This window comes from Balaenoptera borealis (genome assembly GCF_965194805.1).
Source record: "Balaenoptera borealis genome assembly, chromosome: 17".
NCBI lineage: Eukaryota > Metazoa > Chordata > Mammalia > Artiodactyla > Balaenopteridae > Balaenoptera > Balaenoptera borealis.
In genome coordinates this window covers 29,416,449-29,443,290 of record NC_138876.1, presented here as the reverse complement: position 1 = coordinate 29,443,290, position 26,842 = coordinate 29,416,449, and the positions used below count along the sequence as shown (strand labels likewise).

The following is a 26,842-nucleotide window of genomic DNA, read 5'->3' as shown; positions in this document are numbered from 1 at the left end:
CTTAAAGCAAACAGAAGAGAGGGCCCTAAATAGAAATGTGTTATTTTAGACAGTCTGTTGCACAACACTCTCCATCTTGCCAAAAATAACTCTGTAATAAGGTTAAAATTTCTGTTTACTCCTACTTCAACTAAGACATTTGAGGAAATTACTGCTAGGCCGTGTCTTAAACACATTTGACTAACATACCAGTTATAAAATTATATTGTAATTAGATTGGAGACCCTCTCATCTTCTTTCCTCTACAAGATTGTGAAGTGTCTGAAAGTAAGGTCCACGGCTGATTCACCTTTATATAAACTGCTCACCAGAAGCAGTTGAGACCTTGATGTATGATACGTCTTTAATAAATGACTGTTGAATAAAAGCATTGCAAATGGAATCAACAGCCTGACAAAGGCTTTGTTATTTATATAGCAGAGCTGTAGGATCTCTCTCAATGCAGTAATTTTGTATATCTATTAGCCAGCCAAAGGGTTGACTGGCTTCTTGGAGCACAATGGTAAAGTTCTCCAGTGGCACCTCTAAATCAAACTGGGAAATTCTAATGAATCTAGGAGTGATCCCAGCTGGTAAAAATGCCTGGAGATATGAGAGTAAAATTAGATAATTAAATGGGCTGTTATAATTGATAGGACCACAACCATGGGTGTGAGGCTTGGGCCATCAACAATGGCTGTGAATCATCAGCTTTGCTCTCAGATTTAAATCTGGACATCTTCATTCTTGTTGTTCCTTTCACCCTGGCCTGCTGCTGACTCTCCCCATGTTTTCCCCCAAAGGCACCTGCCTACTGGTTGAGATGCTGTGGTATATGTGATAGAGGGCCCTTTAAGGAACTTGCTCAGGTCTGTTTGTGTTACTACTGTTTCACATGCCACAGTATCTCAGGGCAGGGCTGGCTCGGGGTAGCTTTTGAAGCAACAAAGGACTATCTCTTTGTAGACTAGCTTGTCTCCTGCCTGTTTTGCTGCTGGACAACTCAATAATTCACTGGAAGGGAATGCTGCATACTAACAGTTTTCTCACATAGAATACCCATTGGATCTGAGGACTTATATACCAGTGCCTCTGGAAATGTGAGGGAAAATATATAACTCCAGCTGAAGCAGACTGTTTATATTTCACCAAGGCTTAGTCTCCAGGCAGATTTTTATTGCAGCCTCCAATATATTTAAGAAAACAAAGTTGCTAGAAAACACCCTCTATTCTTTTAAACAGGCTTGAAGCCTGAGAAAACCTTAGCACAAAACAATAACTCGGTTATATTTATAATCTTAAACACCATCCAGAAGAGCATTTCAAAAATTATATGCTAGGAAAGATAAGACTCTACCCCATAATTTCAGGAACAACTAGATGTCAGGTTGCCAGATAAATATTTACAACACATTCAAATTTAGTTGAACTTATATGACTTCAATCAGTGAAACCGTTTCCAGACCCCAAGGTCACAAAAGCTGTTATCAGGTTTCCTAAGCCTGCTGCCACATTCGTGTCGGAAACCAAACGCCCCACACTCTAGGCTTCCTCAAGTCCTGAAAAGCTGATACTACGATACTTCTCCCTCCTCTTCCTGTCCGTGAAAAACACCTTTATACTCCTTCTTTCCCCAGTAATCACATTTTCCTTCTTTGAACAGGTGAAGGGGGCTGGCCACCCCCCTGAAGCAATCACATCTTTGTGTCCCGGAATTTAATTTGCAAACCGTTGAGGCTGGAATTTCAAGGGTATGAACTGAGGTGACCATTGAGGGCGGATGCAAAGACATCCCACAGTAGCAGGCTCCCAGCCAAATTTACAGTGTCAAGTTATCTGCCTAAAAAATGTTACAAGGGCCATGGAGGTGCCCAGAGTGGGATCCTGCCAATTAGAAGGAGTGTGAATGAGACTTATGGGGCTGGCTAGGGTGACAGGGCCATAGTCATCATTTGGCAGGAGGCAATTTAAAGATAGGTGTCTGACAGCGTAGCCAGGGTTCTTGGGAGCTCATGTATGGTTCCTGGAAATGCACTCTCTGTCGTAAATTATTGTACTCAGATCAAAGTGCCTGCTGCTCACTCCAGTTACTGAATTGTAACAAGCACCCTTCTTTCCTTAAGTCACCAGCACCTGCAAAGTTTAGTCAGTGGTTTGGAGAGGTGTGGGGTAAAGAAGCAGAGGAGAAAGCACCATATTTCCAGGTTCTTTACCTACTTAATAGGAGGAAAAATAAATATAATAAAAATAAAATAAAATAAAAATAATTCAGAGAAAAAACACAGCATAAGAATCAAAATCAATGCTATACTTAACTAATGATAACATTACTGACATCAAACATTATATTTTATTAATGAAGGATTTTCAAAGTAGCATAGACTCTAGCCAAATCATTTTAGCAGGATTAGACTTTTCTAAAAAGAATGATCATATTGGTAGAATGAGGTGAGAAACATATTACAAATTAAGAGAAATTAGACTCTATCTTAAGTAGTGTCCCTTGTGTATAATTATGAAATGGACACAAATATTGCATTAGTCACCAATTGATAAATTTTCAAGGTGTGTTTCGACCTCATGTAATAGCTAAGTTGCCAATTGTCACAGGTTTGAGCTAAAACTATGAAAAGATGCTGCTTTCAGGGCTCTGAGTATATGCATGATTCAAGGGAACACTGGCAGAAATCGGGACTAGAATAGCTGGAGGAAAACTTACAGACCACAAATCATCAACAAGGTAAAGGGGTAAAATAAACCAAACTCCAAGATCAGCTTTAATAATATTAACTTCACTTTTTGGTTCTCTCAACTATAACACGTTTGGCTAAAATTAAGAGCTATCAGTTTAGTGTTCACTATGTGCCAGTATCAACATATTCTAAGTGCTCTCTGTGTATTAACTCGTTTGCTCCTCAAAACCAACCCTGTGAGGTGGGTGCTAGTATTATCCCCATTTTACAGATGAGGAAATGGAGCCAAAAGAAGTTAGATGATTGGCCCAAGATTATATAGTATCTAGTTTTAAGTGTCTGAAACAAGATTCCAATCAAGTAGCCTGGCTCCAAATCTTGTGCTAAAGCCATCTCTGGCTCTAAAATCACAAGATCAACATTAGGATTGGTCATACACACATGCAAAACTTTGGGTGCTCTTTGACGGAGATGAGTCACAGGGGTAGAGGAGGAAAGTGAAGGAATATGGGCATACCTTTGAGCACCTTCTCTTCCATATTACTTGCAGGAATAGAATTCAGAAACCAACTCCAATCAGGCTAATTATGTCAAAAATATTTTCCAACATTGGAAAAGAAATATGTATGCTATAATTATTTACTATTCAAATATTTTAATAATTTAGATTTTAATATATATTTACTATTACAAAACAACTACTCCAATAACACCTTAATGTGATAAGTTACATTTTTTTGTTGTCAGTTCCCAGAAAGATAACTGATAAAACAGGTCAGTCCTTATCTCAGGGGACTTCTCCACAGGCAAGAAGTGATTGGAAGTTCTTACTTCTGGGTGGCCTAAGCAATCCAGAGTGGTGTTAACAAAATGATAGCAGCTTCTTTAATAAAACAGAAAGATAATAGTTGTTCCTGGATCATTAAATATATTTTTAACACACAGGGGGAGTATCTTGAAGCTAATCCTTAGCCTCTAGGTAACTGATCAGTTTTACTAAGACATTTACTTCTTGGATATCTCTCCAACTTAGAGCTATTTGAGAGAGTTTCCCAAAGCAAGGTTTCTATTGCCCTTTGCATGCTTTCTTCCTTTCTCCTTAAGATCCACACTGATATTTGGCAACATGTAGACACAGCTGCAATTATATTAATTCTCAGTGATGTCTGGTACTCTGATTAGATAGAACCTGTGGTCCTTGTTACATAAGCTAAAAATGCTAGTTCAACTCAAGAATTAAGCAGAAGCTCACTGGGACAAAGATAGATTGCTGGAAATGAGAACTGGAAAATATAGGTGCTCTTCTACATGTGTCCTCATACCTTAAGCATTTCATTCCTTTCGATCACTCAAAGGCTCACCCAATTCCCTTTATCTCCACTTTAAACATTTGGAAATTAATCACTATTTTCCTTTTCCTGACAATTAGAGAAAGTTTTTAATTGCAGGATAGTCTCAATATATGTATGCCTGCCTTTCCTCCAAACCACTGGAAGAGCACCCTTTTGTGCCTCAGATGGGCTGATGCCAGCAGGCTGCTCTGAACTGCAAAGGAGATTAAAAACAAAGCATAAATCATTAAAGAGGGAGAATCTACTGCTTCTTTATCCCTCTGGATCCTAGGCTATTCCAAATGTCAGGGTACATCACAGACTTAAAGTTCAAGGATGATGTATTAGTTCTGATTCTGTGCTTAGGAAAACTGGCAGCTCTGAAGCAAGGAGAACTGCACACAATCTGCTTTGGCAGAAGATTTCTCTCTCTCCATTTGGGAGGGGGAAGGTTGGGACAGCTATGGGAATTTGGCTTTCTCCTTTAGTGTAGAGGAAAAGAGAAGTAAATAACCGATGATGACTAGCTTTGGCTTTGTATTTCCAGCAATTATTAAATGCACTCAGGCTTTCAGTAAATTAAGAGACTTGATGACCCACAGGGCTATGCAAACCATTTATGGTGCTAAAATACTTGAGAGTGAAGCCTGATGTTTTTTTTTTTTTTGTCCTAGGGTTTATGCATTATGATTGAGAGCATGTGTAAGAATAGAGATTAGGGATTCAGAACATGTACTTGCTGGAGACCATATGTCTGACTTATGGAAATTCCAGTCCTTATAAAATGCTGATTAAATATTACACTCAATAAGGAGCAAGATTAACAGATTCTCCTCTGAAGGTAGCAAGCAGAATTTAGCCTATTGAAAGTCTTGTCTGCCCCAGGTGTTTCCTAGCACATCATTCCCTGGGCTCAGAAATCCCCCAGCTGTAGCAGCCACTGAGCTGATTAAGTACATTGTGACTTCAAAAGGTCCAGTTAAAATACAAGTGATGCTATCCTTAGGAGGTTTCTGCATCTGAAAGAAACTTCATTTAGTAAGCTATACTGACTTGAAAATGGTTCTATTTTGGATTCAATCTGATAGACTATAACTTTCTAGCTAAAGCAAAACAAAAATTCCTGAGCAAAATTATTACCCCCTAATCTAGCAAAATAATAGATTTTTCAATATGTATGCCTGAGGATCTAGAGAAGGTGGATTGGCACCAGTTATTTCTTTGCTCCTCTCCAATATTTGGTTCATTCATTGTCATTATTTAATTCCTTCCAATGAAGATGAGAGACCTGGAAGTTGGAATTCTCAAAAAGCTAAGTAACTTATTTTCAGCAAGTCAGGACTGCCTGATGAGAGAGGACAGAGACTGCTATTCACTGCCCAGTGAACTTTGGAACTAACTCAGATCCTTGAGTGGGCCCTTCTTAGTGATGCATATGTAGGATGAATAGTTCTATTTTGCTCTATCAGGGCCCTTTTGGGATATTTCTCCAAAACCCTGGGGACAGGTGGGAAAATTTTTCTAAGGACCCAGGGGCACTAAGGTGATTTGGGAACAAGAACCAAATGTATGAGGGGACATCTTCTGTACCCCATGAGGAAATACAAACCAGCAAGCACTGCAGGACAACAGAGGATGAGAGCAGGAATTGAGACAACTCTTGCTATTTCAACTGCTGGAATTTGTAGATCTTCCCTCTTGGGCTCTGCCTCTAACAAGATTCAGTATCCACATTCTAGTTTCTGTGTCGTGTTCAATTGGAATCCTTGAAACAAAATTTTTGGTACAACCAGAGCAGGTGTCCACATCTAGGTCACTCAGCTCTGACCAGGGAGCTAGGCTAGCTACCAGAAGACTGTGAGGATTAAGGCACAGAAGCTGTACAAAAGCTGGAGAAACACCTTCATATGAGCCCGCTACTCCAGCCGACATTCTCAATTTTACTATTTATAAAGATACTCAGGGATCTTGGTACAACACAGATTGTGATCCAGTGGGGTGGGGCCAGAGATTTTGCATCTCTGACAAGCTTCCAGGTGATGTCAATGCTGCTGGTCCCTGGACCACACCTTCATTCATTAGGTAGCAAGGTACTACACTATTGTATGTTACAATTTTGTGTCTTAATGATAATACTAACTTTAACAGAACATTTAACACTCACTAGGCACTACTTGAAGTACATTACAGGTTTACTTCACTTAAGCCTTGTAATAATCATAGAGGTGGATACACTGATCCCCACTTTACCAATGAGGAAATTAAGACAAAGAAATGTTAAGTAACCTGTCCAAGGTTTGAGCATTTTATGCAAATTCCATGTAGATATCTCTTGCTTCTCTGACCAAATGATTGGATCAGCCTCTGTTGTTTCTCTCTGAACTCCAGGGACCTGTTCAGTATCTGGACATGGATCGCTACATAAGAGTTATGCCTGGCCAAATAGCATCAAAACGTTTCCAGATAGAATCAGTTTAATAACTGTACTTCAGAATTCCCAAATCGTGCTATTTAAATATTTCAAGCTCAACAATATATAGGAATTCCAAATGCTAAAATAACAAGCTCACTTCTCTGCATATTCTACTCTGTTACACCTAAGTATTGCTCTTTTTCAACCAGAACACCATCTCTTACCATAAGATAAATACATAACAGTTTGTTTTCAATAGCTACGCTATGTCCAGACTATTTTATCTTGTCAGCACCTTACAGATGTTACAGTGAACAAGGAATATAAAATACTTGTGAAATGTTCTTTCTGTGTCATAAGCTATATGAGGTAGCATTTCCAGCTGATTAGGACTGAACTCTATTAAATGAATTCCTCCTTTGTTCTTAAAACTGCCTGTCCTAAAAAAGGGAATCTTCATACACTGTTGGCAGGAATGTAAATTGGTGCAGTCACTGTGGAAAACAGTATGGGGGTTCCTTAAAAACTGGAAATGGAATTACCATATGATGCAGCAATTTCAATCCTGGGTGTATGTCCAGAAAAAAAGAGAAAAACTACTTCAAAAAGGTACCTGCTCCCCAGTGTTCATAGCAGCACTATTTACAATGGCCAAGACATGGAAACAACTCAAGTGTCCATCAACAGACAAGTGGATTAAGAAGATGTGGTATGTATATACAATGGAATATTATTCACCCATAAAAAAGGATTTGCAGTAATGTGGATGGATGTAGAGATATTATGCTAAGTGAAATAAGTCAGAGAGAGAAAGACAAATACTGTGTGATATCACTTATATGTGGAATCTGAAATATAATACAAATGAATGTATATACAAAAGAGAAACAGACTCACAGATATAGAAAACTAACTTGTGGTTACCAAAGGGGAGAGGGATGGAGGAAGGGACAAATAAAAGGTATGGGATTAACAGATACAAACTACTACATATAAAATAAATAAGGAACAAGAATATACCATATAGCTCTGGAATGAAGACCATTATCTTGTAATAACTTATAATGGAATATAATCTGCAAAAATACTGAATCACTATGCTATATACCTGAAAGTAACACAATATTGTAAATCAACTATACTTCAATTAGAAAAAAAAACCTGCTTGTCTCCAGAGGCCATAAATGCCTCATGGATAAAACTCCACATACAACTTTCACATACTCAGTTCTCTCAGGTGGATGAATAATTTTGTACCATCAAATCACCATCTACTGCTGGTGTGGGTTTCTTCATTATAAAGAGTTTCTATTATTTATTCATCCTAAGAGTTTGATTTTTAGGTTAAATTGTTAAAAATCTCTTGAGTTAGAATACAAATTAGCCGTACAAATCTATGCTACAATAATATACTAAGTAATTTTAGGGCATCTTGTTTTTTGATGGTTTTGTATGATTCAGTTGAGGTTTTTTGCTTCTGTTTCATAATCACTGGCTGAGTGCACCTACGTAAGAAACGGTCAATGGCTATACAATTTTATGTTCCCTTAGCAATGAATGAGGATATAGTTTCTCCACATCCTTACCTGCATTTGATATCATCACTTTTAAAAATTTCAGCCATTCTGATAGGTGTGTTTTGGTATCAAATTGCATTTTTCTGATGGCTAATGATGCTGAACATCTTTTCATGTATTACTCTTTCTCATGCTGTCCCCTTCAAAACTCATCACAAAGGACTTTATCAAAGACTAGGCCTCCAGAAACTATTGAAATCAACAAAAGAGACGCTACTCCTGAAATATAATTTAAAAAAATAGAAATAGCCAGTTCATTTTGTAAATTGAGCTGTTAGGAAAAGCACTTTTCATCATAAAGAAATACTGCTTGCTATATCATGCACTGTGTAGCAAGATGTAGACTTAGTCTTCTTTTAATCCATTTAATGAACCGTTTGTTGTGTATGTGTACTCTTATTATGTTCTACATACCTGTACCGCTCAAGGTGCTGGAGATGTAAAGCCAATCACACCTACCCCTTTCCTCCAAGAGCTCACCTTCTGGTGGAAAACAAATGTAAATGGCATGTTCGTGTAAATTGTCCTAAGTGCTTCCGAGTTGCCCGCATGACAACTCTGAAATAACTCTGAAAATAACTCTGTAGCTGGTGACAGAGTGAGAAATTGGTGAGGAGAGACTTCTGTTATGCCAATTAGTAAGCTATAAATATTTAGAATATGGGTCAAAATTAAAGTACAATTCTTTTTCTGATGTTCCCTTTCACAGGTATTTTGTATTGTTTCTGTTTGTTTTGTTTTGTTTTAGCATATTCCCTTCAATTTACTTCCATTTGCCTGGAATTCCAGTTTCTACTCTTATTTACTAAGTTGATTTTCAAAATGTTGCAAATCAGTTATTATACCCCATAAGAGACATTTGAGGCACATATTTACATACAGGCATTCCCCATTATCTCTTTCATTTGTGTCTTTTAGCCAGTTCTACATTTAAAGCAAGTATTTCCTTAAATCCAATGGCAACCTGATTTTGTTTTGTTTTTATCAATCTTTGATGTAGAACCTTGCCAAAAGCTTTGTAAAAGTCTGAATAAATTAGGCACACTGATTTCTGTAGTCCAAATGCATACTTACCCTCACAAAGAACTTTGGTTGGGAAATACTGGCAAGGGTTTTGCTTCATGGCATAGTGTGTTCCATCACTGGCCTCTCTCTTTCTACTCTTAGATTGCAAGGGAAAAAAGTCCTAAGGCTTTTCTTGTTTTATTTGTATCTTTCTTAAAGCTGCATTATTTTAATGAGATAAAATCAAAAGCACAAGTATTTTTAACATCTCAATTTCTTACAGTGAGGCACGTAATAGAATTTTGATAATGGTCTGAAGTTACTGTCTTCCTTCCAAAATATGTTACTCCAACTATACAAAAATGCCAAATCTGAGAGCACAATTAAGCGTGTGTGTGTGTGTGTGTGTGTGTGTGTGTGTGTCTAGGATTTTGCATTTGCAAATCAACATGCAGATTATCTGAAGGCGCGCTTAGGTATATATTTAATTTAATATAGTGTTAAACCCTAGATTGTAATCTAAAATCATGAGCATCGATAAGTCATTTAAGGTATATAATTTTAAAGATTCCGTTGTTGTTTTTTACTTTTAAAAAAATCACATTTGTAATGACTGATTATTTTTCTTGTACTATTTCTAAAGCTGCATTTTTATGCTGGTAGGAAAAGGACATGCCTTGGATTTCTTCCTTCCTTCCTTCCTTCCTTTCTTTCTTGCAATGTGTTTGTTATTACTCATGAGGAGTTTTATATCTTTCTTATTGGCTGTATTCTGCTTTCTGAGCACAAGTAAATTTAAGAAAATACTACACGTTCAGCCCCTTTTGTATTTCCTTTAATGAAACATTCTTATCTATGTTCTTCAATGTTAATCTGAAGTCACATCCCATTATGTAAAAGAGGGAAATATTTGGCTTATCTTTATAGAATTGTTTGACACTTAAAGGATTAGAGAAAATTTGATTTATGATCTGTAACATGAACCCAGAGTACAAAAATGAACAATATTCTGATATCTAAATTCAACTACCTATACAAGAATTCTGTTGATTTCCTTTGGTAATTTGAAAGTCCTCTTCATCAAAAACAATCTGAAACTATTCTTATTTGCGTGATTTATAGATTATGACATCAACATTTAAAAGGTAAATAATGTGATATCTTCTGACATACATATGTCAAATGCCTATTATGACCCATTTCCATGATGTTTTAATTATTAGCTTCATGTTTTGCTTATGAAAACAAAAGCATAGTATTTCTAACATAAAGAAATTAATAAAGATCCACAAACTTTAAAAATGCATTTTTTTGAAGAAAAAGAGATGGATGAATTACACTGAATATTGTCTTTAAAATAAATATTAAAATGTCTGATGCCAAGAAAACTGATAGCAAAGATTATATATCTTCTTAATTGATATGTTTATAATGATGGTGTAATGATATTTGGGAAGAATTCCAAGAGTAAATTATAAAATACTAGTAGATAGGAGGCACTTAAATGACAGTGTTATTAGGCTTTTCCCTAAGAATATGCTTTTTTACACTCACTAAATCATGTTCGAGCATGCAACAGAGCTAACAGTTTGCTTATTTGCCCTAGACAATATGTTAATATGATTCTGTCAAAAAGAGGGTTAAGGGAACGTCAATGTAAAAGTAAGATGACATGATGCTAAGTATGAAGCATCCACAATCTTAACAACATAACTACAGGCACCCTTCCCAACTTTCTGTAATCTTCAAGAAAGACAACTGAAGAGTTTTCTATTTTCTTGCCTTTTGGTGATGATCTATTTACACCATTTAGAATAAAAGTATAACACATTTCTTTCTCTTAAAAATGTATTCATTCCATCTTTAGTCGATAAAAATTTAGTACAACTAATGAGATAACTTGTACTTATTATTTACTTTTTGGCAAGTTTAGAAAGGTGAACTAACATCTCAAGATTAAATATTGGACTAAAATAAAACCCAGGCAGTCAGACTCCAGGGATAATATTCATAATCTCATAATATTCACTATAAAGATAAAGATTAACAGATTATTAAGAAACTATTTCTTCCTTGAGGGATTCTGGTGGGGTGGGGGTAAGGGAGACAGACAGAAAAGCAAATAATTGCAGCAGCCTTGTAAATGGTAGAATAGAGGTGGTTTAAAACTCTAGGGGAGACAAGAAAAACCATCTGGTGCCTGGGAAGGCACATCTGAATAAAGTCAGATGGTTTACCAAGTCAGCATGATTTGGAGGGGAGAGAAAGGAGAGAAGGTCATTCTAGGAAGAGCTGAAAGCATAGCCAGAGCTAAAAAGAAGGAAACATGAGTGGTATGTATTCAGGGAACATGTTCTGGCTGGAGTAAATGTGTTTGCAGGCAAGAAGACGGAGGGATTTGAAGAGGTAGACAGAAGTCCTGTGAGCCTTCTTAACAGGGCTGAATTTTGGCAATTGGTGGCACTAAAGAAGTTAAAGAAAAGAATGAAATGGCCAAACTTACATTTTAGGGGGAAATTTCTGACAGAGGATAGATGGGTTGGAAACAACAGGGAGGTATTGTAACAATGGAGGCAAGATAAAATGAGAGGCCTAACCAGAGCAAAGAAATTATAATGGGCAGGAAAAAGAGATTCTGGAAGCAGAGTCAACCAAATCCAAGACTGGGAACCAAATCTATGATAGGAAAGGAGGTGATGAAGGTAAAAGAATCAATAGGATAAGTTCCAGGCTTGAGTGAATAGATGGATGGTGGCATCAGTAACAAAGATAGAAACACAAAGATAGAAAACACAGGAGGAGGTACAAGTTTGGGGAAGTCGTTAATGACTCAACGTGACGACATGTTGAGTTGAAAGTATCTGGAATATCCTAGTGACAGTGAGAAAATAAATATTGAGGAATGTGACGTTCAGGAAATTTGAGCAGCCCAGTTTTTCCCAAGAAGAAGATGTACGTGAAAAGTCAATTTATAAAGAGGAAGCTGTTTGTAAGCAGGAAATCGAACCGGTCTCAATGAGGCCATTAGGGTGGGTCCTAATTCACCTTACTGGTGTCCTTATAAGAAGAGAAAATCTGGACACACAGAGAGACACCAGCGATGCACCTGCACAGAGGAAGACCATGTAGGCAGCCACCTGCAAGCCAAGAAAAGAGGCCTCAGGAGAAACTAAACCTGCTAATGCCTGGATCTTGGACTTTCAGCCTCCAGAATTGTGAGAAATAAGTTTCTGTTGTTAAAGCCACTCAATTTGTAGTATTGTGTTATGGCAGCCCTAGAAAACTAGTACAGACGTTATTCTAGCCTTATGCACTATCTGCGTGATAAAGATAGGCTTGCCAGGAGGACCAACCCTTTTTCCCAGAGCACGCTGAAAACCCATGTTAACATCTTATTCTTGGGGCTTCATTTTTCTTAGCTCTATGCTGTCCACCCTATAATTTCTACAACGAATGTAAACTAAAAGTTAGCGTTCTTAGTCACATTTACATTCTAGGTTTCTTCCTGAAGACTGCACCCAAGAGACTTCTACTGATCTTCAGTGTTTATAAAATGGCTGAGACTCCTATTTTCTCTGAGCATATATTATTTCTTCACCTGACAAATCTCATTGCTATTTCATAACTTCCTTGTCAAAAGGTAACCTTATCTTCACAGAATTCCATAAAATTGCCCAAGTCACCACCCACATCTCCATCTGTATCCCTACAATGAGCTGGAGCACTGATTTCCACTCAGAAAAAGCATATAGTTGTTCAAGTTATCAGTGAGAAGAATTTTAGAGGCATAATTTAAAGGACTGAAATAAATCTACCCCAAACTAATTATTTTTTAATTTCTGTAGATTCAGACTTCACATCAGGTGCTATCATTTAAACATGAAAATATGAATAAGCTTAAAAAAACTTTTTCCAATAGACCATATTTATAACAGCCTGTTGGTCACTTTGAAGAAGAGTCCATCCTTGTTTTATGATTTATAATCAGATATTACTAGACAAATCATTTATTTATTAAATAAGTAAATATTCATTAATTACCTACTCTGTGTCTGGCACTGTGCTAGGTACTGGGGTTACAGACAAACATGCCCTCCACTCCTTGAACCCTTACAGGCTATCTGGGGGGAAAGAAAGTGGAATCATTAAAAGGTTTTATGAAGATACTTGCCTTATATACCTTAGGTCCATTTATTACCTTGGCAAAACATTAGGCCTACTTACAGCATCTTTAATGTAACTTCAAACATACAATGCAGAAGAAGCAGCTATTGGAAAGTAAAAGTGCTCTTAGAGCTTATGATGCTAGGAGAATGCTGATGATTATAATTGCAAAAGCTATTTTATACTATAGCTTTTATCACTAGAGATTCAAAATGTCAGTATTGGTAAAAACATCTCTGGTGTTACGGGCTGAATTGTGTCCCTCCCTAATATTCATAGTTTAAGGCCTAACCCCAAACCTCAGACTGCGACTGTATCTGAAGATAAGGCCTTCAAAGAGGTGATTAAGTTAAAATGGGGCCATTAGAGTGGGCCCTAATCCAGTCTTCTTATAAGAAGAGGAAATTTGGACACACAGGGACAACCATGTGAAGAGAGAGGAAAAGGGCAGCTACCTGCAAGCCAAGAAGAGAGGCCTCAAAGGAAATCAATCCTGGCAGCACCTTGATTTTGGACTTTCAGCCTCCAGAACTGTGAGAAGATAAATTTCAGTTGTTTAAACCACCCACTCTATGGTAGTTTGTTGTGGCAGCCCAAGCTAAGACAACACGTATCTGAAGGCAAGGCAAGGCAAGATCTGTAAAATGCAAACCAATTTGATAGTTCAGCCATTGTGTAATTAATTTGAGCACTGCCATATGTAAGATACTCAGATAATTCAAGCCAGTCCATGGATTTTTTTTCATACAGCACACTTTCTTATAATTATGTCCTGCTGTTTAAACAATAATAACTTGTAAAGAGTGTAAAAATGTTTTCACTAGATGCTCTTATCAGTTCAAAATCTGTAACATTTAATGTATCAGTTCCTGTCACTGTGGTCCTTCATTTCAATACTTAATAAAGTATTCAGCCATCTTCCCTCAGTCTTCTCAGTGAACCACAATCATTTTTGGCACATATGCAGAACAGATCAAACTTTCTTGAATTAATAAAATTAAGTCTGTCAGATTTAGGCCAGTTGGGTATTAAAGTCAAACTAGACCAAATACTGGCTGAGCGTAGTTGCAGCTTGTATAGATCAGATTTGGCATAAAATTCAGTTTGTGATGTAATGTAAATTGTCAAAGTGATACTGTTTCAATTTTGTGTGGTTTATTTTAAAAGTGATATCTATCATACAGAAAAATAAAGCTTAACTTAATGTGAAAATAACTACTTAGAAGAACAATAGAATGAGAATGTAAGTTGAGCATCCATTAAGAACTGGCATAAGGTTCTGCGTAATAACCTAGGATTTCATTGTTTCCGTTTGAATTGAACAGAAAAAGAGAGAAGGCTGAGTAAGGTGCTACCTTCACTTTTCTTTTACGTGAGAATTAAAAAAAAAATTTTTTTTTTCACTTTAGGAATAGTCAGCTTTTACTCTCTTAAGTAAGAGTAAAATTTCCATTGCATTTTTTGTAATGGGGGGAAAAAAAAACTGACATGACTGCCACAACATGACTGTGTCAAAATAAGCTCCATTAACTTAATATCATTAAAATATATATGCCGTTTTATGACAAATTCAGTACTGGGGTTTTAAACATCAAATTCATGTAATAGCCACCATTTCAGTGAATTAAGATTCTTGTCGAAGTACCCTTTGGCCAAAACCAGAAAACAAAATTCCAAATGTTCTATAGGACGATTTTAAGATACATATTATAAAGGGACAACTGAGTGAATATTTTTGGTCTAAACCTCTAAACTAAAAAGTATAGAGAAAATATGGACTAAAATTCAACACAAATAGCCATTTTTCTAATTGCATTAGAAAGCTAGCTATTCACATTTTTACCATTTTTAGTTAATGCACAATTTCCAGGTAAATTTATTTTCATAGTTTCATAAAGTTTCTTTAAGCATGACTTCAGACTATAAAAATCACTAATTTTGAGGCCTAATTAAAATAATAAAAATGTTTATTATTTTAATAAAGTCAAGTATATTAAACTTTCAAACTACTATACTATTAGTTCATTCATTCATTCAACAAATTATTTTGGCATGCCTGTTGCCTATGGGTCAGTGGTTCACAAACAGGCATGGTCACCACCCACATAGAGCTTATGAAATAAGAGATTTCATAATTAAACACAAAGTGGTAAATATGATGTGCCAGGGCAATTTGCAAATACTTAAATATATTCTCTCATTCAATCCTCATATTAGGTCATTACTATTTTCAGCCCAATTTTTACTCAAGAAACTGAAGCATAAAAAGTTAAGTAATAGCCTAAGGTCATACAGCCTATAAGTGGCAGAGCTGGGATTTGAATCTCCACACTCTGGTTCTGGAGCTTATATTTTCAACTACTATACTGCACACACTTTTCACCTATAACATTGCAAACTGTGATGAATGATATAAAGAAAAATACCATCTACAAAAAAATGTATACACAAAGTCAAATTTAACTTGGAGCTGTCAAGGGAATCAAGAGCATTGATTTTGAAGCTGAGACTTGACGGACAACTGAAGATAGAGAGGAGACAGTGGTGGGAGGCATGGGGGTAGTATTTCAGCAGAATGAATAGCATGTCCCAAGGTGCTGGTATGAAAAAAAAAAAAATAGAGGTTACTTGGTTGAGCATTTTTTCCCCAATCTTTGTATTACAAGAGCCACAATGTTTTTTATATTTCAATCAAAAAAATGGATTCAAATTTTTAAAGCAGAGGGAAAGAAGAGTTGAAAAAGATTTTAAAGAACAATTTATTTATTTAATTATTTTGGTTGCGTTGGGTCTTCGTTGCTGCACGCAGGCTTTCTCTAGTTGGTGAGCAGGGGTTACTCTTCGCTGTGGTGCTCGGGCTTCTCATTGTGGCGGCTTCTCTTGTTGCAGAGCATGGGCTCTAGGCGCTGGGCTTCAATAGTTGTGGTACGTGGGCTCAGTAGTTGTGGCTTGCGGGCTCTTGAGCGCAGGCTCAGTAGTTGTAGCACAGGGGCTTAGTTGCTCCGTGGCATGTGGGATCTTCCCACACCAGGGCTTGAACCCATGTGCCCTGCGTTGGCAGGCGGATTCTTAACCAGTACGCCACTGGGGAAGTCCTAAAGAACAATTTAAAAAGTGCTTAAGAACACAGCAGATTGCAAAAATGCTTTGCAGGGTACAAAGATTTCTGATACCTGAAAAACTACTGGCAAAAAAATGATCATTTTCAAACGCATTTCCAGCAAAAAGGCATCTTGAACCAAATTTTATCCCACCAAATTGTATGTTTTCAATTCTGTCCTTGTAGTCAGGAAAAGCTGCCAGGCAGAGGGATCAATGTAGGCAAAAAATAAAGGCATAAAACAGCATGGTTTGCTCTCTGAACTGCCAAGAACTCGGACTTGGCTGAGATGTATGGTGAGGTACGGGGAGGAGCTCTCAGGGAGCAAGAGAGCTTCCCAGGATGGACAGGGAAGTAGGAACCAGATTGCAGAGGAAATTATCAATCATACTAACAGTTTTATCCTTTAGGTAATGGAAAACCATTAAAAAGTTTCAAGTAGAGATTTGCATTTTAGGAAGCTCTAAGAGAACTGGAAGCCGAGAGAAACATGAAAACTAGAAAAAATAAAACCAGACTATCCAACATGCCAGCATTTAAAATTCTCTGTTAATTGATAAAATGGTAAATTCATAATGCTACTAATGGCAAAATGAAGTATGAGGAAAGCTAAAAAGCTAAAAACACATGTATTACAACCTTGATATCAAGTATATTTTATTATATTTTCTTGAAAGGTAATCAACATAGACTCTATATGGTGACATCAAAGAACCTGATGAGCTAACATATGTAAAAGCATCCAGAACATGCCTGAAATATAAAAGAGGCTTAATAAATATTATAGCATTTCATTTGATAAGTTCCATTACCAGCTATCTCCCAAATAGTAGTATTATTTATACTCTCTGTATGGAGAAAGGTACCATTATAAGAGAGATCAAAGCAATAAATTCAAAGTGAAAACATTTTAATTTATTTTGTAATTTGAAAGCATTCATTGCACTGATTATTTGTGTGTTTAGTAATAACAAGGCAAGAGTCACCATTATAGATGACTAATAAAAACCTGCTGTATAGCACAGGGAACTCTACTCAATACTCTGTAATGGTCTATATGGGAAAAAAATCTAAAACAAAAAAAGACTGGATATATGTATATGTATAACTGATTCACTTTGCTGTACACATGAAACTAACCCAATATTATATATCAACTATACTCCAATTAAAATTTTTAAAAAAATAAGGCCATGTCTTAACCATTTCTTCTCTTCAGACTTAATACCAATTCATCAAGACTCTGTTCTAGACCTCAAAATAATTACTCAATGTCACTTTTGGGAAAAGATTCCAACAATGGCATTCTCTGAACTCCTATGTCTAAAAAATACCTTCGGGATCCAAGTAAAAGAAGCTGGAGTGGGAGGTAAAGAAAATATGTGTCAAACACTCTAACAGTTATTAACGCCCCTCACTTCACTCTAGCAACATCCCTATAAGTTATCCCTGTTTATGTCGATGGCGAAACTAACACTCAAAGAGATTGTGTGACACACTTTCCTCTGCAAGCAGGTGGATGGAGAGAAAGAGCTTAGGCTTTGGAATCAAACGCCTCTAGGTTTCAATCTCATTCTTTCCTCTATCTACACCATCTTTCCAGGGAGAAGACCTTATCTTAGTTACTCTTTTATCTCCAGCATCTAACAGATCAAATGATTCAGAAGAGAAGTTCAATCAATATTGAATAAAATAAAGATGGAAGGAAATTTCATAATGTAGCAACTCTGAGCTCATTTTTAGAAAAGAGTTCAGTGCACAATCATTTATGAATTCCACACATAATTAGGAATTCATTTCTACATGTATCCTGGAGATAGCTGTAAGGAGGAACAATTGTTAATTTAAATGATCCAGAAAAAGGATGAAGTAAGTCAAATGAAAATTGACCTATACTTCCCAAATAATCAAAAAATAAAAAAGGAGAGGGACTTCCCTGGTGGTCCAGTGGTAAAGAATCCACCTTACAATGGTGGGACGCAGGTTCGACCCCTGGTCAGGGAACTAAGATCCCACATGCCGCGGGGCAACTAAGCCCACGCGCCACAACTACTGAGCTCACGCACCTCAACAAGAGAGCCTGCGTACCACAAACTACAGAGCCCACGCGCCCTGTAGCCTGCGCGCCACAACTAGAGAGAAGCCCGCGTGTGGCAACGAAAGATCCCGTGTGCTGCAACTAAGACCTGACGCAACCAAAAATTAATTAAATAAATAAATAAATAAAAATAAGGGAGAAATATTTTTTACAAAGATGTGACAGCAACTGCTAGTTGTTCCCCAATACTTGTTTTCCCGTTTTTCTACTACAGTAGAACTTTCCAATTTTAGCTAACTATATGGCTCCCTGGAATAGCAATCACATTTCCCTATTTTCCTCTTATCTAAGTGTAGCCACACGATTGAGTTCAGGCCAAGAGAATGTGAGGGTAAGTGATGTGTGCAGCTTCTAGGATAGGTCCTTAAAGTGATGGGGTGTGTCCTTTCTCCCACTTTTTCCATTCTGCTTTCTGGAATGTAGATATGATGCAGCATCATCTTGGACCATGAAGCTGAAGACAACAGCACCTATGCGATAGATGATAAAGCAACAAGACGGAAGGAGCCCGGGTCCAGTTCTGGAGCTAAGCAGCCATGCCAGTCTTATACCACTTAACTTCAAACTAGTAGGTGAGAGAAACATAAGCTTCTATCTTGCATAAGCCACTGTCATTCAGGGTCCCTGTTACATGACATTGAACCCAAATGCTCATTAATACCCAGGGAGACCATGGTGGCAGGGTTCTTGTGGACTGGCTCATTCTCTCTTCCAATCTCAAGATTTCTTTCCTTCTAATAACATGGAAGCCAGGAAATCATTCACTGTGAATCAAAAATCAGCTTACATCTTTAACTGGGCAAGATGACTGTTGGAAGTACTCCTAAGTTCACTGAAACATTTCTTTTCAAAAACTGGAATGTCATTTTAGTCAAATAGCTTTTTTTCTTCTCGGTGTGACAAAAACAAAATATGCCAAAATATATAACATATCCGATTCTTATTTTGAAAAAAGTGAGATCAAAAGGCATATCTACATCTGACTTTCTTTCACTTTCTCTCTCTCTTTTTCTTTCTTTCTCTTTCTTCCTTATTTTAAATCTATAGAAGACCCAGGACTTTGTGAACTAAGTTGGTCAATGTCAAAACAAATTTTAAGCCACTTTGCAAATGACCAGGAGTTAGGCACATCCAGTGTCCCAGATCAAGTAGGATTGTCTTTACATATTCTTTTAAATATATTCTAGCTTCTGGTCTAAGCTCTATGTATATTAAACTTTTTAGTGGAAATAAAACTCAGCTGAATGCCAAAATGTCTACTTTCTGAGCATTTTGCCTGCTATTTAAAGGGATATGAGTTTTGAAAAATTCAATAAAATAACTCCCAGTCATGTCTCTTTATTACAATATTGGAGCTCTGCAGCCTACAAGCAATTCACTTAATCCCGCTAAAGCTTGGTTTTTTGACCTATGAAGTGAGGATAGTAACTGTACTTGACTCAGGATTGTAACATGAAACACTGATCAAGCACCTAGTAGAGTGTCTGGCACATTAGAGAAGCTAAGTAAATATCAGCTGTTATTTAAATTATTATTGCAATTGTTATTTGCCACAGACATTTGCAGTTTCTGTGCTCTAAAAATTGATCTCCTTCTTGTAGGAAGATGATATTCTTTGACTGCACACCATCTGCTCTGGTTGTTTAGTACAAACATGTTTATGCTGAACAATCTATATATTTGCAAAGTGGCTGGACAAGGGTCTAGAATTAGCCTACATCCATAAAATATAATGAGCTAATAATGCAAAGTAAATTTCTCAGTTAACTCTTTAATTTTAGCTACTTGAAATTCATACCAAATCCACTTGGGTCTTCTTGTTGAATAATAATCAAACTGATACTCACTTGATTATTATCTATTTTGTTCATTAACAGAGTACCTTTCATTATTAATAAAATTTTATTACTACTCTATTTATTTTGCATGATTCTAAAAGACTGTTTGAGGGAATATTTAAATTCCTTGTGGCTTTTCACAATTATGATAGGGTAAATGTTCATATATATATATATATATGTTTGTGTATATATATATATGGTATGTGAGTGTATATGTATACCATGCAGTAAAATAAAAGTTTCTAATAAATACTATGACTTCGGAGGAAAAACAAGAATATTCATCCTTTGTGTCACTGACAGCTACGAGCCCAAAATAAGATCTAACAATTGCATAATGGTAAAATTTACTGGAAGTGCACTTTTTAAAGGCATGTATCAAATAAGAATGAGAAGATGGTATAAGGCAGAAATACACATTTGTGAAACAGACACTGTCATACAACACGTTTAACAACTGTACACTCTTAAATCAACTCTGGGGTCAAAGAAGATCTCAAATGTAATTCAAGGGTTAGAAATTGTTTCCAACTAGATAACAATGCTCCCTTCATCTTCATTCTGTGCCTACAAAAAATTATATAGTATTTACTCTGCAGATTATCCACATTCATTTAACACTCTACAGTTCCCTTCCCCCACCCTTATACCCTTCCCACCCCGTCCAAGACAGACCTAGAAAAGAATAAATTTCCTTAACTGAAAAAAATAAAGTAAAAATCTTATGTCCTGATTGTTTCTTTTAAAGTGCTGAACTACAGCCATTTTGCTTAATTTCTTTTCAAATCATTTATATTTGAATATGGCTAACACATGATATTTACAATATAAAAAGACTTAAAATACCAGATTTTAATAATCCTTAGGTGGCTGTATGCAAAGCAGATGTTCTATTATGCTTTCCAGATTCTAGCTGTAAGCACAATTAGTTTAAAGACAGTGCTTACGTATCATTTTAGTACATTTCAGGACATAGTTAAAACTACGATAGAGAAAAGGGAAAATGAACAAAAGCCAGGACTACTTAACTGCAAAGAGAATTGCCAAGAAAGATTAAGTTCACGTATGTTATGCCAACAATAGGCAGAACTAAAAAGCAACTGTAACCAAACTTAGAAGGGCTTGCTTGGTGCACTGTGACAACACCAAGAATGATAAAATACCAGCCTTGTTCACAGCTTTGCACTCTGCATGCCTTTGGCAAGGTTTCAACTCAGTTATTAGTTATTCCAGTATCTTCAGACAACCTAAAATGCCAATCTGCACTTTTGGAAAATGACGACCTGATAAAACTCAGATTGAGTAGTTTCTATCCAATTTGCTAGAGGAGACAATTTTTACATTTCAAACAATACTAATTGTTTTCTATGTTCACATCAAATTCTATGTCATCATCAAATTCAGTTTCCAACTTACCAACAACCTGGTTATATGACCTAAGCAAAGTTTACACTGAATCCATTGTACTGAGTTTACCTTAGTGTCACAACCCTTATTACATTCAGTATCCGGTAGCGTTTTCTCAAGGCAGAGAACGCAGATAAGTTGTTAATGCATAAATATAAAAGAATACCACCTTCAGATCAACCAAGTGACACAGATGAATCACTCATTGTTTGCAAAGTATAGGGCTAGCTCCTTACAAACAAAACTGAGGTAATCAGAAATGGAAAATCAAATATGCAAAATGATTCACTAATCACCTTTTCTCTGATTTTCACCCTTGGGTTTCCCTAGGACTATATTACACTTACTTTCTAAACTGCAGTAGAAGGAGAAGCCCATTCAGTTTTACTTTAAACACAACTTACAGAAATTTCAATTTATGTTTATTTACTTGGTCAATTTCAATGCATCTGTCTATATAAGAATGGAGTAAAACTGAACACAGACCTTAGGTTGTCTGCTTAATGCTGAACTTTATAAAATCATGAGTATTTACCAATTTTTGACCTACAAAATGACAATGTCATGTAGTTCAACCTATAAAACTCTGTTTTGTAACTTGAACATACCGTTTCATAAAATCAGTAACCTGAAAACTTTTACAGTTAGTTCAGTGGCATTGAATATTTATACAGTTGATTTGATGACTTTAAAATGATATTTCATTTAAAAAATAGCAAGAGACAGAAAGATGGAGAATACGTGAAAGTAAGGAGGTTATACTCTCCTCTGAAGTGAAAGTAAACCCATGTGATGCATTCAAGAAAGCATCCTCTTTCTAAGATACAAGCTGATACTACTAAAGATTTGTTTTTTAACAGCTGACTTTCAAAAGCATTTCCTTTTGCCCAGTGGTGCAAGGGATGGCAGGAGGTGATAAAATAAAGTGTTATGTGCTGACCTGTCATCTCTTAGGGACCAAATTTTAATTAAGTTCATAGATTGATCCCCTCTTAACTCAATTACCACTGAAAAATGACTACACAAACACACACACACGCAAAATAGTCACTTGAAGTTAACCGAAGCCTCAGAACCACACAGCCACAAAAATGAATTCCTCCTCTAAGGTCACAAGGCATCATACTCCCGCTGGATCCTAAAGTGCATCTGACTAAAAGGCCCACCTGGATGTACCTGCAGTTTGAGGATAAACAGATGATTAATCTGTCAGAAGAACAGTAAAAACTCTCTCCAGAAAAGGGGGAAAATGAGCATATTTTTCTGGCAAGAACATAGAGATGATTATGTTATTGATGAGGCTTCCCTAACGGAGTAGGTTTTGCTTGGAGGTGGTAGTGGCTGTTCACAGGTAATATTGAGAGCGCTGCTGAGTGCAGCACCTTGGCCTTTAACAAAAACAAAATCAAGTTGTTCTATTAGTGTGCACACCTGAAGGTGCTTTCTGACCGGTAAAGTGCTTTGTAAAAGTTGATGATCTATGTTAGATAGTTCTCTGATTAGAAAGAATTTATTCCAGATTTTCTACTGCAATACAGCTGACATTTTGGTAGCAGGATCAATAGTTTGCAAGTGTCCAATTGTCTTTTAGGATTAGCAAAAAGAACCCTGAGGATAGGTTTTAATCTGCATGCTAAACCAAATCCTTTCAGCTAACCCATTAGCACCCATCACTACCAGGCTTTGTTTATTTTACTTGTTTATTGTCTCTCTCCCTCTCCTAAAAGGTAAGCTCCATGGTGGCCCTGGGCTGTCTCATTCATTGCTGGCTGTTTATCTCTAGTACCCAAATAATCTCAGACACTTAGGAGAGAATAAATATTGCTGAATTAATTAAGTAACGAAGATTATAGTACTAACACTAGTAATACCATTGATCCACATGAAAACACTAAAATAAGAGTGGTTTCTTGTTTGTACTTATTATTTGTCCCTTCCTAATACCATTTCCACAAATTTTACAAATTTTTCAGATATTTGGCCCAATGTCACAGCTGGGTGAAGAGTAACAAGAAAACATTTATAAAGCACTTTGAATTTCTGCCATAGAGCATTCTATGTAAATAAAAGAGGACCTATATGATTGACAGAATATGCACTTTGTGTTCATTCATTTATAAATCAAAATTTACTGCGTCTCCACAGTGTAATACACACTTTCACACAACTTATCATTATTAATCTTTATTAGATCCTGTAGTAGACAGTATGCTTCTAGGTTTAGAGATTAGGAGCAAGGCTTATACTGGTTGAGCATATTAAATGACTAGGATTTGAACCTACTCTAATCCAGTATTTTGTCATAACCTTGTTTTCTTTTTTTTTTTTAATTTAATTTAATTTTTTTATTTATTTATGTCTGTGTTGGGTCTTCGTTTCTGCGCGAGGGCTTTCTCCAGTTGCGGCAAGCGGGGGCCACTCTTCATCGCGGTGCGCGGGCCTATCACTATCGCGGCCTCTCTTGTTGCGGAGCACAGGCTCCAGACGCGCAGGCTCAGTAGTTGTGGCTCACGGGCCTAGTTGCTCCGCGGCATGTGGGATCTTCCCAGACCAGGGCTCGAACCCGTGTCCCCTGCATTGGCAGGCAGATTCTCAACCACTGCGCCATCAGGGAAGCCCTAACCTTGTTTTCTTATTTCTATTTTTTCATCCCAGCAGACACTTTAATGCTTGTTACTTTCCCGTCGGCACAGGTAACATGCTGTGGCAATGGGGAAGACTCATTCATAGAAAGATCTACTCCCTCGCTTTCTTGGCATCCAGGGCTTTGCCCATTCATCTCAGGACAGCTTCTGCTCATCCTGGAAGAGGGTGCAGCCGCCACGCTGGTTTTGCATCCTCAAGAGATGCTCTCGCCCTGTGCTTCTCCTTGACCAACGCGAGGAAGAAAAGGCCCACGTCCTCCAGATCCGCATCGTCGCAGTGGAAAGAGATGCTGAGAGAGAGGTAGGTGCAGGAGGTCCGCAGATGCTGGTGGATAGGGGGTTGACGGCAGCCTTCACCTCAGTGGAATAATTCTGACAAATATGGGAGCTCGTGGTTGGTTGGCATAAAGAGCTAACCACAAACAACGGTTTTGCTTGGTCCCTAAGGCAGGGAATGGTCAAGATGATGCAGAGGTTGTGACTGGAGAGGAGGATGGAGGGCGGAGGGAGGCTGGAATAAACGAAGTCCTGGGTCTGTTCAGTTCCAACCAAACACTGTTGAGGCGGGAGCCAGATGTGCAGGACCACCGGGAGAGAGGCCTCCATTTCTTTAGCAGATATTAAAACATGTCACCAAGCCTTCCATCTTAAGTGAGAAATCAATGTTTGAAGAACTCCCTTTTCTGGATATGAAAAAGGTTTGGAATTTAGAAATAAAACCCTCCCAGAAATAGAGCAAGATTTAGCATACTTCGTATACATCTATGAAAAAGGGAAATTAAGGAGAAAAAGATTATGAGTTTTTCATAAAGGTTTTCATGACTTCAAACTTCCTTCTATATTCTGTAAGTTATCATAGGTCATGGTGTCAAATCTACCAATATCTAAGTCAAAATGTTGAAATTTCTTGTGTCTGTATCACTTCAAGGGGGTCCACTAAACACAATCCTTCTTCCCTGCCTGGATTCTGGATCAACTGAAACATAAGTCAGGGAAGAGGGTTGATAAAAGCCATAATATTACCATTATTACCAAGAGAGGTAGGTTGGAAAATATAGTGTATATCTGCAGGCAAATGTGATGCTGAACTCTAGAATTAAAATCCCCAGATGGGCAGGAAGAGCCTGCGTTCCCCAAAAGGGCATTTGCATCCCACTGTCTCTCAGAGGGATTTAGTAGTTTGAGTAACTGGGAAATTAAAACCAAGAGTTTGACTTCTCTGATATGAAGCAGCTGAGAAGTCCTGCTCTCTGCCTGCAGTTCACTCAATAGGAATAGAGGACAGCTGAGTGAAGCCTGCCCAGTTCTGTCCTCCATTGTAACAGTATTTTGATCTATTACCCGCCCAAGGGCAATGACTCGGGTGTCAATCTTGAGCGCCTTTCAGAATCACCTGGAGGACTTGTCAAACCCCAGATTGTTGGGCTCCACCCACAACAATATTGATTTGCATTTCTGACGAGTTCCCAGGTGATGCTGGTGCTGGTGGTTGGTGGGGGAGGGAAGGAGGACGCGCCATACTTTGAGGCCCACTGGCACAGAAAGTGGTAAAGCGCATCCCATTGCATCAGTGATGGGCGCAGGGGCAGGCACCCAGTGGCGACACGTTTGCTGGATTGGATTGAATATTAATATGTTGCTTGATTTCATGCCAACTAGCGTGTGAAAGCAATTTTTGAAAAGATTTTATATATGTTAGTCTTGAACTTTCACCCATTTTTAAAACTAAACTTCATATCCTCTTCATTTGAAGTTCTTAATTCTGATTCACCACTTTCCAGAGCAGACTGGATATGAATCAGGAAAGACTTGAAGCTATAATGCTGCAAACATGCCTATTTTTGTACAGTTTCCTTCTGAAAGTACCAGAAGTTCTCCCCAAAAGGGCATTTCCATCCCACTGTCTCTCAGGGGGATTTAGTAGTTTGAGTAACCAGGAAATTGAAACCAAGAGTTTGACTTTTCTGATATGACTCTAAAACATTTGAAGGTTTACTTATCTTTTCTCATCTGGCAACTCCTTCTATGTATGTTCCCTCACGCTATAGATAAATCTTTCATTCAACTTTTCTAAATTACATTCAGACTTTTCACAAATTCAGAGAAAATTTTCATTCTCACTTTTGCAGTGAATTTAAAAAAAAACAATTAGGCCTTTTTAAATTAAAGGTGATCTAGCTAACAACACTTCACAAATTTCAGGTCCTAAATAATTTAAAAGAAACCAGGACTTTGAAAGGAGAGAATTGTTACAACTGCAACATGAATCCAGAACCCAGAAATGATACAATAAGTTCACAGGGTTTTATAGAGTTATAGAAGCTTACTTGAAGGAATTCTTTTTAAAGAACTTTGTGTAGAGCCGGAATAAATTGAATTCTATGAGCCACTCCTTGACAGCCCCCTACTGGCTAAGTTTCAAAGTGTTGACAAGAGTATAGTACTTGGATTTAAGATTTTACCGAAAACATTTGCAGTGAGTTTTTTATAGGTTTTCAGATTTTATGGAAGGCTTGTGTGATCCTTATTTCCTATATCTCTATACAACCAAAGTGATTTCTTTCAATTATATTTAATCCTTGATGATAC

At 37.2% G+C, this 26,842-nt stretch overlaps 1 long non-coding RNA gene across 1 annotated transcript; it reads right to left on the bottom strand.

Annotated features, from left to right (window-relative positions):
* Nucleotides 1–342: 342 nt before the first annotated feature.
* LOC309615217 lies at nt 343–25,701 on the bottom strand. Its single transcript, XR_014236640.1, has 2 exons — nt 24,232–25,701; nt 343–23,915 (listed from the first exon to the last, which is right to left on the bottom strand). It is a non-coding gene; the product is annotated as an uncharacterized lncRNA (long non-coding RNA).
* Nucleotides 25,702–26,842: the final 1,141 nt, after the last annotated feature.